Here is a 16893-nt window from a genome sequence, read left to right on the forward strand (position 1 = left end):
GTTCAACTGTTGCAACTGTAAGTTTGTACTTTGTATTCTAAGTCATCATGGGGTTGCCCTCTCCGAATTGGAGGAGAGCGTGCAGTGTAGTGTAGTATATTTAGTAAAATGTGTGTATTATTCCAATGTTCTTTAAATGATAAATGTATGAGTTTTAGAACCAGAGATGATAGATTACTTACTATATTTTACTTCCATCTTGATACTGGGATGAACCACACATTGTGGTCCTTATTATAGTTTTTTTTCGATTTTTACTTTTATACTGTTTTCAATCGTCTAGATTGAAGTATCTTGAATAATGATTTGAATGTTCACTATAGAAACTTGAAAAACCTAAGAAAAAGAAATTAAGTGTGTATGTATGTATGTACCACAGCCTAAATCTTATATTTTCATAGAGTTTATATGTTATATTTTAACTATTAGATTTATTAAATATGTAATATATAAATATAATATTTCTAATTTTATGTATAACATGTATATTTAAATAAAGATTAAATTATACTTTTAGTCCCCATTTTCGTAGCAAAATTTGAATTTGGTCCCTCAATTAATTTTTATCTCAATCTGGTCCCTATTTTGGAAATTTTGACCCAATCAAGTCCTTTCCGTTAGTGGTGGAGTAACGGTGTTAAATGGGGTGCCTCGTGTCAGCTTCTGGATTTTTTGAATTTTTTGAATTTTTTTTTTATTTTTTTGATTTTTTTTAATTTTTTATTAATTTTTTTAAAATTTTTTAAAAATTAAAATTTTGCCACGTGTCAAGCTGACATCGTGCCACGTGGTAGTGACAGTGCCACGTGTCACTATTTGGGAGGTGTCATTTTCTCATTCTCAATTTGGTCCCTGTATTTTATTTTTTGTCTCAATTTAGTCCCAATTTTTGTAAAAATTATGCAATTTCGTCCCCCTCCAAATTGAAACAAAAATTATAAAATGTTATACAAATATTTTAATTAAATTTAATTTTTTTATTCAAATTGATATTTTTATTATATATTTTCAATAAAACGAAGTTTCTTTAAATTTGTTTCACATTAAATTTTACTTAAAATTGTTTTCAAATTTTAAATTTATTTGTTTTTTATTGTTACATAAACTAGTTAATTTTTCTTAAATTATATAATTGTTATTTTATACTAACTAAAATATTTGTATAGAAATTATTGAATTTTACACATTTTAAAAATATACAATTATTTAAAATATAAATTCAAATAAAAAACAATATTAAAGTATAATGTAATAAAATATCAATATAATTTATGAATTTTTTTATTAACATTATTTTCTATTAACAACTTTAAAACAAGTTGAAATAAAGTTTAACGTAAAATATAAATTAAAATAAACTTAATCTTGTTAAAAATATTTACTTGAAATATCAATTTTGATAGAAATATTTGTGCATATTTATATAGAAATTAAATTTGGTTTCAATTTGGAGAGGGACAAAATTACACAATTTTTACAAAAATTGGGACTAAATTGAGACAAAAAATACAATACAGGGACCAAATTGAAAATGAGAAAATGACAACTCCCAAATAGTGACACGTGGCACTGTCACTGCCACGTGACACTATCACTGCCACGTGGCACGATGTCATCTTGATAGGTGGCAAAATTTTAATTTTTTAAAAAATTTTTAAAAAAATTCAAAAAAAATAAAAAAAAATAAAAAAATTCAAAAAATCCAGAAGCTGACACGTGGCACCCCATTTAACACCGTTACTCTACCACTAACGGAAAGGACTTGATTACGTCAAATTTCCCAAAATAGGGACCAAATTGAGATAAAAAATAATTGAGGGACCAAATTCAAATTTTGCTACGAAAATGGGGACTAAAAGTATAATTTAACCTTAAATAAACTATAAAAAATAATTATAAAAATTCAAAACATAATAAAAAAAAAAACAAATATTATATTGAAATCTATGTAAAGATTTATAACTTGACATCTATTTAAAATATTAGTATGTTGATAACACATCTCATTTTAAGGATAATCTAATATTTAACCAAAAATCAAATTAGAAATTTAGAACCTTTTACTTATTAAAATTGTTATAGTATTAAATTGAGGTTATAAATCTGAACCACATAATCAATATTCTAGAGGTAGAGATCAAATAAAGGATATTGGAATCGATTCCACATGAAGCACTCCTGAGAAATGTCTGGAAGAGCACTGACAACACCAAGAATTTCATCGTAAAGTATATACTTCCCCTACTAACAAGAAAATTCAACATTAAATGATGTTCACCACAAAAATTTTACCAATTTCAAATCAAGGTAGTAAAACAACTTCAGTACCACCATACAAGGATAACTGCAGCAAGAAAAAGGTTATAGAAATAAATAATTAGATACCACCAATAACAAAAGCAGTTGTCGTATCTTAGCACATTAGGTGTGGAGTATGGAGTGATTTGTAAAAACAGATAAAATACCTGCGAAAAGCCCAATAAAGATAGCAAAGGAAAGGGAAAGCGATACGTTGCAAACCATGAAATTATTGGTAGCACACTAGTAACAACTAAACCAATTACAAATGTGATTGCCCAGCCGAGAAAAACATATGATGTGTAAGGGCAGCCCAAAACTTTTGGATCACCATTCAACCCCTTGTATCTTAAATCATGTAAAGGCTTCGCAGAAAGTATTGTTCCCAAAGCCAGTACAGATCCAACAAATACTGACATAGAGATAATAAGAATAATACCATGTAATAAGAACGAGACAAGCTTATGCATTGAAAAGCCATTAAACTTGACAAAAAAAAAAGAGAAACATGTGCACTACACACCACCTACGCAACAAATTCATGAATTAAAATCTCCCATATCCAGAATATGATAAACTAAAATATGTGCTTCTTTGTAAATTAGCACCTAGGAAGTATTGGATGAAGTCATAATAAGATGGTATGAAAAAAGTCACTCAAACATAAAAATAGATATATAATTAGCACAAGACAATACATCAACATAAAAATGTTACAAGTGCTATTTCAGACAAGATGGTGACAGATAGTGTTAGTTTTGAAATGGTTGAAAAGCCAAGAAGGGGGGTTGAATTGGCTAGTTAAAAATTTAGGCTATCTTTGCAAGCTAAAAACCACCTTTAATTAAATCAAATAGATCACCAAGTTAGGATGCAAACAGTATTGAACTATACACTTTCAATCGATCAAAAACAGAGTTAACAGATTGATTTTACTAAACAGATTCTGTTCTGGTATAATCAATCAATTGAAACTGAAAAACAGTTGACTTAAATACTGGAAAAAATGCAGAAATGTGAATTTGAATTTTAAACCAGAAACAATGCTCAAGAATGATCAAGATCAGTTCCAAATGATTATACAAACATGCTCAAAGCTTCAGATGCTATGAAAACATGCAAGAACATGAAAAATATGATTAAAGCATAAGTTCTTGAAACTTTAAAATGAAAATGCAAGAGAGAAAGGTTAGAGAAGAAAGGACACCACGAATTTTTATATTGGTTCACTCAAACCTGAGCTACATCCAGTTTTTCAAGGCAACCTTAACTTGACTTTGCACTATTTCAAAAGTTTTACAAAGTATTCACCCTTACACTTCCAAAATATGCAAAAACACCACAAAATACTCTTAAATCACACAAGAATCACATCAGCACAGCAAGAATCCTCTTACAAACCTGGAAAACCACCAAGCACACACACAAAGCTTGAGAAAGATCAAACCTTAGTGGTAGCACATCCTTGCCTACCACAAACCACTTTCTCCAAGCTTCAAACCAAGCCAAAAGCTCCAAGAATTGATCCTAGATCAATCTTCAACAACTGCAACACCTATGATCACGAAAGAGAGAGTTTCCATAAGTTTCTAGAACCAAATCGTGCTCTAAAATGATCAACAGATCTCTCTTTCGAAAATCACAGCTTTTATAGTCAAACTGTTACGAAATTCAACAGGTTGATTTTCAAATCTATCGGTTGATTTCACTTGACTTAAGTGAAATCAGTCGATTAAAAACTAAATCAACTGATTGAATTTGTTGCAGTTTAAGACTACTGCAGCCAACCTTTTAACCTGTTGAAAAACCATTCAACAAACTAAAAGAGACATTTTAAGACTACTACAAGTACACTTTCTTAATGATGTAACTACATGGAGAGCACACATTCTAGCCTTGATCATCATGGATATCATCAAATGTCTTTTCCTTCATCAATGTAGGCTTCATTCCAATGGTTATGGCTTCAAGATAGTTCAAAAGAGTTTCATTCAATCTTCATCAAATCTTCAAGAAGCAAACCACCTTGGCTTCTCATGTCAACAGATAGAAGGATTCAAGACAAAATGTTTAGCATTGTTTTCAAGTCTTCCGATGGGGCATAGTCTGTGATTGCTTTAAGGATCTCCAAGTGATTATATAGATTCCGCTTCATTTTTTTTATGCTGTATGGGTCTAAATGGGTGGAAAGGGAGTGCAGCAGAATGGAACAATACTATGTTCATTCTTTGGATTGTTCAAAATAAGATGAAATAAAATATAGTAAAAAATAACTCAAGGTAAGCTTTGTCTGAATTGTTTAAAATTGAAGGGAACCAAATGAAGTGCAATCCATTCCATTCAAACTAAGACCCTTCGTTTCCTCCCCTCCAATTTTAGAAAAATGAAATCAAAGCAGCAATTTTTTTTGTTCAAATATATACAAATAATGGAATGGTAGCTTCATTCCATTCTGTACCATCTCAAGTTCAATTCCGTACCACTTGTCTAGAGATAATCAAACAAAGGCGGCTTCTTTCAATTCATTGTTTCAGATTATCAATTTCATTACTTTTAAGATGTGTAATGTTTTATGAGCAACACTGCCCCTGCCCCAGAAAATAATTGAATGTCACCTTCTGGTCCCTCTTAATACTACTCTTTCATAAATAAAAATAGAAATATTTATAAGTTCAAATCAGGTAGCTTTGGTTTGACACCGATTGTGACAGACTATTTGCTCAACACATCATTTACGATTTCACCCATCCTTAGGCATAACATTTGTAATTCCAATCACATTCTAGCAAGTAACAATGGCTTTAAACTATTATAGTTACTATTTTCCACGTATTATATGTAGAAACTACTTGTTAGAGATAAAGAAGCTACAAACGTATAGTAAATAGGAAAGGCATTAGATTTAACGTTCTTTGTTTGTGCCATTCGGTCATTTCCAGCACTTCCAGTACAATATACATGGGGAACCCAAAATTAGTACCCATTACAAATCCATATGGGAATGGCAACAGAAAGGCATGCCACCATTAGTGGCACAGTCAAAGATATACCAAGGAGAACAAATGATTTGCTGCATAAATTATATTACTAATAATTAATAAAATGTAAACAAAAACATAAGCAGGAAAACAGTTACGCTGATAGAAAAAGGCCATTCACAAACAATAACCTAAGTAGTTGATGGCCTGATTTTAACATTTTTAATATTTTAATCCTTAAATAAATAGAATCGTTAATGTCTCAATTGCAATCATGGCAATCAAATTTTTAATCGTTAACGTCTCAATTTTTAAAAGTATGAACAACTTACAGCAATAGTAGAGTTTGGTCATTATCTTAAAAAGGAGAGCAACAATCCAACACAAGTGCTGAGTAGCCAAGCAATAAAACCATACTGAAGATAGTGAATGGGAGAGAGAGAAAGAGAATTTGTTACTAGTTATTTATTTAAACTTCAAACAAATACTTTATCAGACATCTTCATTATAATACGCATGCAGTAAAACAAATGTAAAACTTAACAGAATAAGCAACAAAAGATATATAGCCAGGCCAAACATAACAATTACTGGATTCAAAAAACAAACTTGAGGGATAATAAAATCCCTAGTTCTAGCTAACATTACAATGATAGAGTTAAAAGCACTCCCAAGCAAATTGGTACCATGGGTTATAGCAACGTGTTTAACCAAGACTGCCAAAATCACTGTTTTACTTGTAGGGTTATTTGATTCTTCAAATCAACTAAGATATCAGTGTTATAAACAAACAGCCATGGCAGAGCACCATGGTAGTTTTCTGTAATTCCACATGAAGCACTCCTGAGAAATGTCCGGAAGAGCACTGCAACACCAAGAATTTCATCGCAAAGTATATACTTCCCCTACTAACAAGAAAATTCAACATTAAATGATGTTCACCACAAAAACTTTACCAATTTCAAATCAAGGTAGTAAAACAACTTTAGTACCACCAAATCTGATCAATTAAAGAGTTATATTTATTTCTAACCTAGAATGACAGAGAAGATGAAGTGAGAAGTTCCACTTACCATGAAGACAAAACAGGGAAACACATCCATGAGTGGTGAGAGATACCAAATTGAGACATGCAGCGGTGAGTGGTGCGGTGCTATTGATCTCGCCGTCGCCGACGCCGACGATAGTAGTGGTGGTCGACATCTGATTGACAAGGGTTACGAGGATTTGATGAGAGAAAAGAAAGAAGAAACATCGAGAAAGATTAGGTGAAAAACCTTGAAAATTAAAAATTATAACTTAAAATAAAAAAATAAAAGAATATAAAAAAGTTTGTAGCGGTTAAAATAAACTAACAGAAATTAAAAAATAACATAGCAGTTTATTTAACTGCCAGAAAATAATCGTAAAAAAAAATTGTTTTTTTGTAGTGAATGCTTAAAGCCACAGTATTTTTATGTTTTCAATCTTTTTTGCATCTTTCCTCTTTGAGCTTGGGGATTTTGACCTAATTTCTTGCATAGTGAGTGTTTTCAATGTACATTGCTGGAAGTAATTTTTAGTTGTATGAACTGAATATGGGTAATGGAAGCCCGATACATTCTCTGTAAAATAAGGATATAGCATCTGCTTTCTTCTTTTGTTAAAATACTCTCTTGGTCCATGTTTTTATTGAAAAATCTCAAATAGATCTTAAGATTTTTTTTTAGTCTCAATTAGGTCCATATTTTTGAAAATGTGTAACAATTAGGCCCATTCCGTTAGTATAGAGTTAACGGTGTTAAGGATATGCCACGTGTCAGCTTCTCATTTTTTTGAATTTTTAAATTTTTTAAAATTTTTTAAAATTTTTTTTAATTATTCATGCCACGTGTCACATCAATATTGTGCCACGTGTCAAGTTAGTAAGGTGACACGTGTCAAGTCATTGTTTGAATCTCAATTTGGTCCATATATTTGTTATTTTAATTATATTTCAGTCCATTTTTTTTTTATTTTCAATTTCATCCTTTCCAAATTGAGATCAAATTTAACTTTTCTATAAATTTTATAATGATATTTTATTAAACATTTTAATAATATTAAGTTTATTTTATATTTTGTTTTTAAATTTTAAAATATTTATTTTAACTTGTTACAAAATTGTTTTAAATAATTTATATACAAATGTTAGAGTTGGTTTAAAATTAACAATTTTATAAATTTAAATATAAAATTTTAAAATAATTTTGTAAAAAGTTAAAATAAATATATTTAAAAAAAATTTTAAAAATGGACTGAAATGTAATAAAACTAACAAATATATGGACCAAATTGAGATTCAGATAATGATTTGACACGTGTCACCTTACTGACTTGACACGTGGCACAATACTGACGTGACACGTGGCATGAATAATTTTCAAAAAAAAATTTAAAAATTAAAAGATTTTAAAAAAAATTCAAAAAAATGTGGAGTTGACACGTGGCATATCCTTAACACCGTTAACTCTATACTAACGGAATGGGCCTAATTGTTACACATTTTCAAAATATGGACCTAATTGAGACTAAAAAAAAAATCTTAGGACCTATTTGAGATTTGTAAAACATGGACCAAGGGAGTATTTTAACCTTCTTCGTTTATGTTTCAACATCTGGTGATAATTTGTTGTTTAATAAGTTGTTCAACACTTTCTTTGGTTTCCAAAATAATAAAATTGTTTTCTTATAAGTTCAATATATATATATATATATATATATATATATATATATATATATATATGAGTAAAATTTGGATCAATCCGAGAAAAGATATCCAAGGTCACCAGTGCATTTTAGAGCTTTTACATCGCAGTATATGCCTCGGTTCCTACACACCTGCTGCATATAAACACACGGTGGCATTTTTGTAATTAAAGTCATCTTTTATGCCTCGATTGCCTTTCTAACCGAGGTATATAGCTTAAAAAATTTTGACCACTCGCGTTGACCCATAATTTGAATTTGTTTTTTTTACTGAAACAATATGCCTCGATTCTTTTATAACCGAGGCAGTAGAGACCTTATACTTCGGTCCAACTGATACCCGAGGCATATAACGAGACAATATGCCTCAATTTCGAATAACCGAGGCAGTATCTTCGTAGGGTTAAAAAAACCTAATTTCTTCACTGCAACAACGACGCACTTCTGTAATTCTTCTTCTTCTCCACGTCCAGCGCACCTCCGACAGTCCCGCACACCTTCGACGCACACCTCCCACCATCTCGCACAGCTCCGACGTGCTAGGCCATTGTTTCGTTGCCTGCACCGCACCGTCGTTGCATCTCCTGCACCGTCGAGGAGGTTTCCGGCGCCACTGCGACTTCTTCTTCTTCGACCAACCATCACCGTCACTGCACTGTCAATGAGTCGTGCACTGCCACTGGAGCTACTGCATCTTCTTCTTCGAGCAACCATTACCAACGTCCTGCGCGATTTCATTCAGTCTGCCTGCACCACCACTGCACGCACCATCGAGGAGGTTGTTGATGAATGCCTTGCTAAAATTCAACGAGAAGATGAGCGTCTTGCTAAACTACAAGATGAAGATGAACGTCTAGCTAAAATTCAACAAGATGAAGTTAAACGTCTGGCTAAAGCTCAACTTGAGGAAGACGAGCAACTTGCTAGGGCAATTCAAGAAAGTTTGACCATTGGTTCTCCTCCTCGATCTGACAATGATTCTTCATTTCTATCTTATCCTCACCTCTTTCCTCCTGGATATAGGTAATTGTGTGTATAATTACATCTTTTATCTATATAACAAATCGTTCCTTGTACGCTTATGGAAATTGCTGAATTTTCTGACATTTCAAGCAGAATATGTTTTGAAACTTCAATTTTAAGTTTTGCTGGTTTGAGTGTTTGGTTATACAATTAACTGATCTGGACTTCATTCTAGGTATTATTTTAAACAATTCTCATATGAATCGTTGAAGTGGGCTAAGCACTGGATTGGAATTTTATGAATGATACCTTGGTCTCTATTAGTTTTCTTGAGTGTTATTAAGTGCCTTTAACTAAGATGAAAATGTTAGAAAATGGTAGTGATTAAAATGAACATATTCTGTAATGTTTTAGCTAGTTTTTTTTATGGTGATTCGTTAGCACTTCTTGTGGAATATCTTGGAGTTTACTCGTTATCTACTAAAATTGAAGTTCTCTCCTCTATTTCAATATTATGGATCTGTATAGTAAAGATTATTTTTTCAAGGTTTCATGAATCTTTCTTAATGATTAAAAATATAGATTTAATAGGTTTTTGTAAACCTGCTTTCAGAATCTGTGTTGGGTGCAAAACTGAGATTGGCCATGGAAGATTTTTAAGTTGCATGGGAAACCTCATTTTTAAGTTGCTTAGAAAAACAATTAGTTGAAACCTCATTTTTCTTTTTCAAGAAAAAAAAGGTGAAAATTAATCTTAGCTTCATAAATGAAGGTCTTCAAATATCATTTTTGGTCAATCTTCATTTGATTATGCTGAATTTGTTCATTTACAGTTTTCCATGTCTAGCAATCGCCCTTACCACAAATCATGCTATGGGAGAAGCATCACCCCATATGTGATGTTTGCAAGAAATTTGTAAGTATCTTGACACTTGTTTTGCACTAATAGTTGTCTATTTGTCAACTTTGTGCTTGTTCTCTTTCAAGTTTAGAAATTTAGAAATTTTTATCCAATGTTTCAAATGTTATTTTACTTTATTATTTGAATCACTCATGATTTAAGTGGAAAAGTTAATCTAACGGAAGAGTGAGAAGAGGATGAAGAACATCTCCCTTTCTATTTCTTAAAAACACTTGTTTAGAGACCAATTTTTAAAACAGTATGAGTGAGAAGAGAATCAGACAGACCCTAAGTGTTGGCTTTTAAGTTATTTTTTATAAGTGTTATATATATTGTTGAGTGAACTAAAGTGATTGGTTATTTCTTTGTAGATCCCAACTAATTCAAATAATAGACAGAAGACTATTCAAATTTTTTTGTTAAATGGTCATATGCCTCGGTTGAAACACACCTGAGGCAGTAAATGTATCTTTCTGCCGTGGTTAAAACAGACCCGAGGCAGAAAGTATATTAAATTTTCTTTTATTTTTTGAATTTCTGATACCCATTAGGCCTTAGTTATGAGAAAATCGAGGCAGTAAATATTAAATATGCATCGGGTTTGTAACCGAGGCATAAAATACTACCTTTTTACCTCGACCGTATATGTCTCGGTTGTGGACCCGAAGCCAAAAGCTGAAAATAACCGCTGTCATTTCCCTTCCTTACACTAGTGGGTGTTTCTTTCTTTTGGTCTATAAAACACTTGTTTTTTTAGTAGCAACTTTTAAACCTTAATAGATATTAGAGAATAGATTGAATAGTAAACACTATGAACTTATTTTAGAAGAAAGTATTTGATAAAATGGAAAAGTGAAAAGATAGTCAAACCAACTCTTGTTTGTGGTATGGTTTTTGAGTCTCTACGATCACGTATAAAATCATTCTCGTATCTTTACTTGGTAATTTTTAGCTCTTAGGATAGCTGGTTTATGACTTGTATTGGGCTAACTTTTTAGACTATTGCTTTTAGATTGTGCCTTGCAAGGCAGAAGCTTATTTAAAATTGCATCAACTTGAGGATGCTAAATCTAGTCTCTTAAAGATTCCAAATTTGGAAGGTTTTCTTGCAGCATATTCTCAAACCAAGTTCTTTGGTATGGTTGGTGAAGCCTATGTTCCTTTTAAAAGTGCAAATTGATAGAAGAGTATTGGTTTTCCAGGTAACTTGATACTCATTGCCTTGCTTGTAAAATGTATGCGTACTTTTAAAGGTTAGAAGACTCAAAGATACAAGAAGGGTGTAGAATAAGCAAAACTGAAGCTTGACATAAACTTTATCTGTTTAATGCTCACAACTTTATATGTTTCTTCTTTATTTCTCTTAGTAATGCAGAAAAAACCACTACCAAAATTTTGGGGGGATCACTACATTGTAAGTTCTCTACATGATGAAGGATTATCTTGTTCCTTTTTAAGATTATTAGATATGGTGTGAGTTGATTAAGAAAGCTAAGCGAAATCCCCACTGGACATTAAGATAGCAAGCTATCTAGATGTGAAGGTTCATTTCACAAAGCTCAAGAGAAGAAGGTGATGGATTGATTCAAAATGAAAAGGAAATGGAAAGCACATAAACCATAGAAAATCAAGAACAATTAAAGGAAGAAGAAAACATAAAATGGAAAGGAAAGAAATGGTAAAAATGTGAGAAGCACGCCACTACAAGGCTAGGCTAGAAGCCATGACAACCCTGAAGATGAGTTGATGTGTGCCACCACTTGCTATGCAAGATAAGGATTTTTGAACAAAGTGTTTTCTTCACTCCTTGGAGGAGCTTTGAGTGTAGCCTTGCCTTGTTACTTTGGGAGAGTGATCTAAACACTTGGGGTACATTTTGGGTTGGATTTGGTCTTAGTTTTCATGTTGTCTAACCTCTAATCCATTTATTTTGTCTCAGGTTTGAGTGTTTTTGTTGTAGGAATTATGGCAAGTTCATCAAATACACCTACTCCAAACAAAAACAATACATTGGTGAGATTGCTTCGGGATTTGGAGTTGTCTAGGAAGGATTCCTTTAAACAATTGAGAAAAGACAAGGAGCAAAGTGACCTAAGAATCCAAGAGCACATTCAAAGGCTTGAAGCTAAAGAGCAAGATGGAGAAGCTAGGAAAAGAAGGCATTCTGGGTGCAACCCATCACAAGAGAAGCAAACTCCAAAGATTCCTAAGTTCTATGGTGGAAGTGATCCCAAAATCTTCCTTGATTGGGAAGCTAAAGTTGAGCAAATTTTCAATGAAAATCATGTAAAGGATCAAGCACAAGTTGATCTAGTAGTTTTAGGATTTTTGGACTATGCCAATACTTCGTGGCATAAAGTTTGTAAGAATTATGACCAAGGGCCACCCGCGGCTTCTTGGATGGACATTAAAACTCTTATGCGCGCTAGATTTGTTCCTCCCTCCTATAAGGAACTTCTTTTGAAGCTCCAAAGGCTTCAACAAGGTTTTATGAGTGTGAGTGGGTACTTTAAAGAATTAGAGTCTCAAATGCGTAGGGTTGAACATTTTGAAGTAAAAACACTCTTGTGTCTCAACCATTTGTGAGAGTTTCCTCCCTTGGGAGTGAATACTTTTAAGCTTTATCTTGCATGGCAAGTGCCAGCACACATCCACTCATCTTCAAGGTTGCCATGGCTTCTAGCCTAGCCTTGTAGTGGCGTGCTTCTCACATTTTTACCATTTCTTTCCTTTCCATTTTATGTTTTCTTCTTCCTTTAAATGTTCTTGGTTTTCTATGATTTATGTGCTTTCCATTTCCTTTTCATTTTGAATTAATTCATCATCTTCTTCTCTTGAGTTTTTTGAAAGGAACCTTCATATCTAGATAGCTTGCTATCTTAATGTCCAGTGGGGATTTCACTTAACTTTCTTAATCAACTCACACCATATTCAATAATCTTAAAAAGAAACAAGATAATCCTTCATCACTACATGACATTATGCATTTAAAAATTATTTAAGGATATATGTTCCTTTCTTTTTTCTTTTTAGTATATTAGCTTCAATCAACCTCCTTTTTTCTTTATTGAATTCATTTTCTTCTTATGAAGTAATTCAATATTTAATCATGAAATGATATGTGATGTCAAATAGGTTCTAGTAAATTATATGAGCTAACAACTAACTAATTATAATTTCTTCCTTCATGTAGCATGCTAACATTTCCAAGATCCATAATTGCATACTAGAGAAACTAGTATTATTTACAAACTGGTATCTAGTTGGGTCTTGTATTATGCTAGTCATAATGTGTCAAAGAAATGGCCAGGTAGTTGATCAGAAGTACTGAGTTCGAATGGAATTAATTCATCACTAAGTTATGTTTGCAGACGTGAATACACAATTGAATGTAATTAGAAGGTGTGAATTGACTATTTTGATTCAATTGATTCTTTTTACTGGAAATTATGTTTATTACTCGAAGTACAGTTTCATTTGCTTTATAGTTATGTGACCAGATATTTTGCCTGATTTATGAAACTTCACCCTCATAGGTAAACTTATTTGCTTTATCTCACTAGTGAACGTTCTCTACAAGAAATTTATTTACAATTTTCAACGTTTGTAGTGTTTTTTTTTTGTTTTTCATCCTGCTACAAGAAACTCCTGCGAACTAGTGCATGCACTTTCTCATTAGTATTACTTATAGAGTTAAGAAAGTTGTATGCATATTCCTTTTTAGTCTCGTAACAATAACTAGTGATTTTTTCCTTTTAATTTATATCTTGTGCTTAACTTATGTTTTCCTTTTCATTTCAGGGGTTTGCATATCTTGCTACCAGAATATGTGTATCACGTATGAATTGACCAATGTCCTATGACCATTGTCCATACTTTATCTTTATCTAGATTTTAATTCCAAAAGGTTGGAAAGCATTTATGTGGTTCAGATCCGTTCACCTTGACCCTGAAATATATCCTAATCCAAAGGAATTTAACCCTTAAAGGCTGGGGGACTAGTGTACCACACCTCACCGGTCCTGCTGGCATATCAACACATATCATCCTTGACCGACATACCTATATCGACAAAGGCTGGGGGACTGGTGTACCACACCGAGCCAATTTAACCAAGTAATAATAATAAACGATCACCATACCTACATGAAAATCATTCAAGTAACCGGCCTGGGCTGACCTAAGCCTAACTAGGTTCGCATCCAACACATTCCTAGAACCGACAACATCAGAGCAGACATCTTATCCAAACTAGCCAGTACCAAATTAAAAAGCTGTCACCGATCCCTATTGCAACAGACACTGTCCGCCCCTTCCATCACAAATACTTGCCACAACCTAACCCATTCCTAAACCGATAATTGGACCACTCCTTACATCCAGTATTTACAAACCGGTAACCCCCACCAAATGCTGACAAAACTTGGATAGCTAAAGCCGTTAGATATACAATGATAGGTGATGATTTATACAAATGCGGATATGGCCAACTACTCCTCAAATGCGTCACTCCAGAACAAGCCCAGTATATCATTTCAGGAATTACATGAAGGCATATGTGGCTACCATTCCGGCGCACGCACCATGACTACCAGTATCCTTCGCGCCGGATACTTCTGGCCGACTATGGAAGCAGATTGCCAGGACTTCGTCAAAAAGTGTAAACCATGCCAAAAGCATGGCAACCTCATTCACCAGAAATAAGAGCAGCTTCATTCTATATTATCCTCGTGGCCCTTCGCTAAATGGGGTATGGACATCCTCGACCCGTTCTCCCTTGCAAAGGCCAAGTAAAGTTCTTAATAGTAGTCGTCGATTACTTCACTAAGTGGATAGAAGCCAAACCACTAACCACCATCACAGCCCAACAAGTCCAACAATTTGTTTGGAAGGATATTATATGTCGATATGGTGTCCCACATACCATCATCACCGACAATGGCCGACAATTTATAGATAAGGAACTCGCCAAATTCTACACCGGTCTAGGCATGAAACACATAACCAGCTCTGTCGAATACCCATAGACAAATGGACAGGCCGAGGCGGCAAACAAGGTTATCCTAGTAGAGCTACGCAAGTAGTTGGATAGCACCAAAGGCCGGTGGCCCGAAGAACTAGTAGAAGTGCTATGGGCCTACAGGTGCACCCCTTAATCAGTAATGAACGAGTCTTCATTTAGTCTGCTATACGGTGCAGATGCCACGATACCCGTTGAAATTGGCAAACCATCTCTGCGCCGAGAACTATATGACTCAACCCAATCAAAATATGGCCACATACCTCGACCTCCTACCCGAGCTAAGAGAAAAAGCTCAAATACGCAACTTAGTCGCCAAACAAAGAGCTGCCAGGAAATATAACTCCAACCTATGCCCAAGATCGTTCATAAAAGGAGACTTAGTTTGGAGAATGGCCAACAATGCAAGAAAGAAGGATGGCAAGTTCTCCGCCAATTGGGACGGTCCATACCGAATACGTGAAGATGCTGGGGGAGGGGCATATCGGCTGGAACAATTGTCTGGGGAAGAAATACCCAATACATGGAACATGTCCCATCTCAAATTCTACTTTAGTTCAAAAACATGTATTGTACCATACTAAACACTTGTAACCATGGGTGTACTCTTTTTCCTCACCGAGTCTTTTTCCCTAAGGAGGGTTTTGACTGGGGAGGTTTTAACGAGGCACCTCAGATTCAATGAATAATATGAAGGGTTCCCAATTTTATGACCATTCTTTCCTTCACTTCTCGCATTCGTTTTAGTTCCCTACCCTTACCACAAGTAAGCGGCCTGGGTCGAGCACCCTTAACTCGATGTTAATTCGTTTAAGTTCCCCACCCTTACCACAAGTAAGCGGCCTTAGTCGAACACCATTAACTTCATGATTAAATCGTTTAAGTTACCCACCCTTACCACAAGTAAGCAGCCTGGGTCAAGCACCCTTAACCTGATGTTAAATCATTTAAGTTCACCACCCTTACCACAAGTAAGCGGCCTGGGTCGAGCACCCTTAACCTGATGTTAATTCGTTTTAGTTCCCCACCCTTACCACAAGTAAATGGCCTAGGTCGAGCACCTTTAACTCGATGTTAATTCATTTTAGTTCCCCACCCTTACCACAAGTAAGCGGCCTGGGTCGAACACCATTAACTTCATGATTAAATCGTTTAAGTTACCCACCCTTACCACAAGTAAGCAGCCTGGGTCGAGCACCCTTAACCTGATGCTAATTCATTTAAGTTCCCAACCCTTACCACAAGTAAGCGGCCTGGGTCGAGCACCCTTAACCTGATGTTAATTCATTTTAGTTCTCCACCCTTACCACAAGTAAACGGCCTGGGTCGAGCATCCTTAACTCAATGTTAATTCGTTTTAGTTCCCCACCCTTACCCAAACTAAGCGGCCTGGGTCGAACACCCTTAACCTGATGTTAATTCGTTTAAGTTCCCCACCCTTACCACAAGTAAGCGGCCTGGGTCGAGCAACCTTAACTCGATGTTAATTCATTTTAGTTCCCCACCCTTACCACAAGTAAGCAGCTTGGGTCGAACACCCTTAACCTGATGTTAATTCGTTTTAGTTCCCCACCCTTACCACAAGTAAGCGGCCTGGGTCGAGCAACCTTAACTCGATGTTAATTCATTTTAGTTCCCCACCCTTACCACAATTAAGCAGCTTGGGTCGAACACCCTTAACCTGATGTTAATTCGTTTTAGTTCCCCACCCTTACCACAAGTAAGCGGCCTGGGTCGAGCACCCTTAACTCGATGTTAATTCGTATCAGTTTCCCACCCTTATCACAAGTAAGCGGCTTGGGTCGAACACGTTTAACCTAATCTTAATTCGTTTAAGTTCCCCACCCTTACCATAAGTAATCGTTTTGGGTCGAACACCCTTAACATACAATCGAGTTCGCCAAACATAACATACATCACAATTAACAACATCTGACAAACGAGATAGCAGACACAAAAGCATTAATCACATTAAACTTAAAAGCAAAGTAATGTACGAAGTGTTA

The 16893-nt window shown here is 34.4% G+C and overlaps 1 long non-coding RNA gene across 1 annotated transcript; it reads right to left on the bottom strand.

Moving 5' to 3' along the window:
• Nucleotides 1–5719: 5719 nt before the first annotated feature.
• Nucleotides 5720–6565, bottom strand: LOC114182406. The gene is made up of 2 exons (XR_003604081.1): nucleotides 6350–6565; nucleotides 5720–6181 (listed from the first exon to the last, which is right to left on the bottom strand). It is a non-coding gene; the product is annotated as an uncharacterized LOC114182406 (long non-coding RNA).
• Nucleotides 6566–16893: the final 10328 nt, after the last annotated feature.

Source organism: Vigna unguiculata, chromosome 4, assembly GCF_004118075.2.
Source record: "Vigna unguiculata cultivar IT97K-499-35 chromosome 4, ASM411807v1, whole genome shotgun sequence".
NCBI classification, from domain to species: domain Eukaryota; kingdom Viridiplantae; phylum Streptophyta; class Magnoliopsida; order Fabales; family Fabaceae; genus Vigna; species Vigna unguiculata.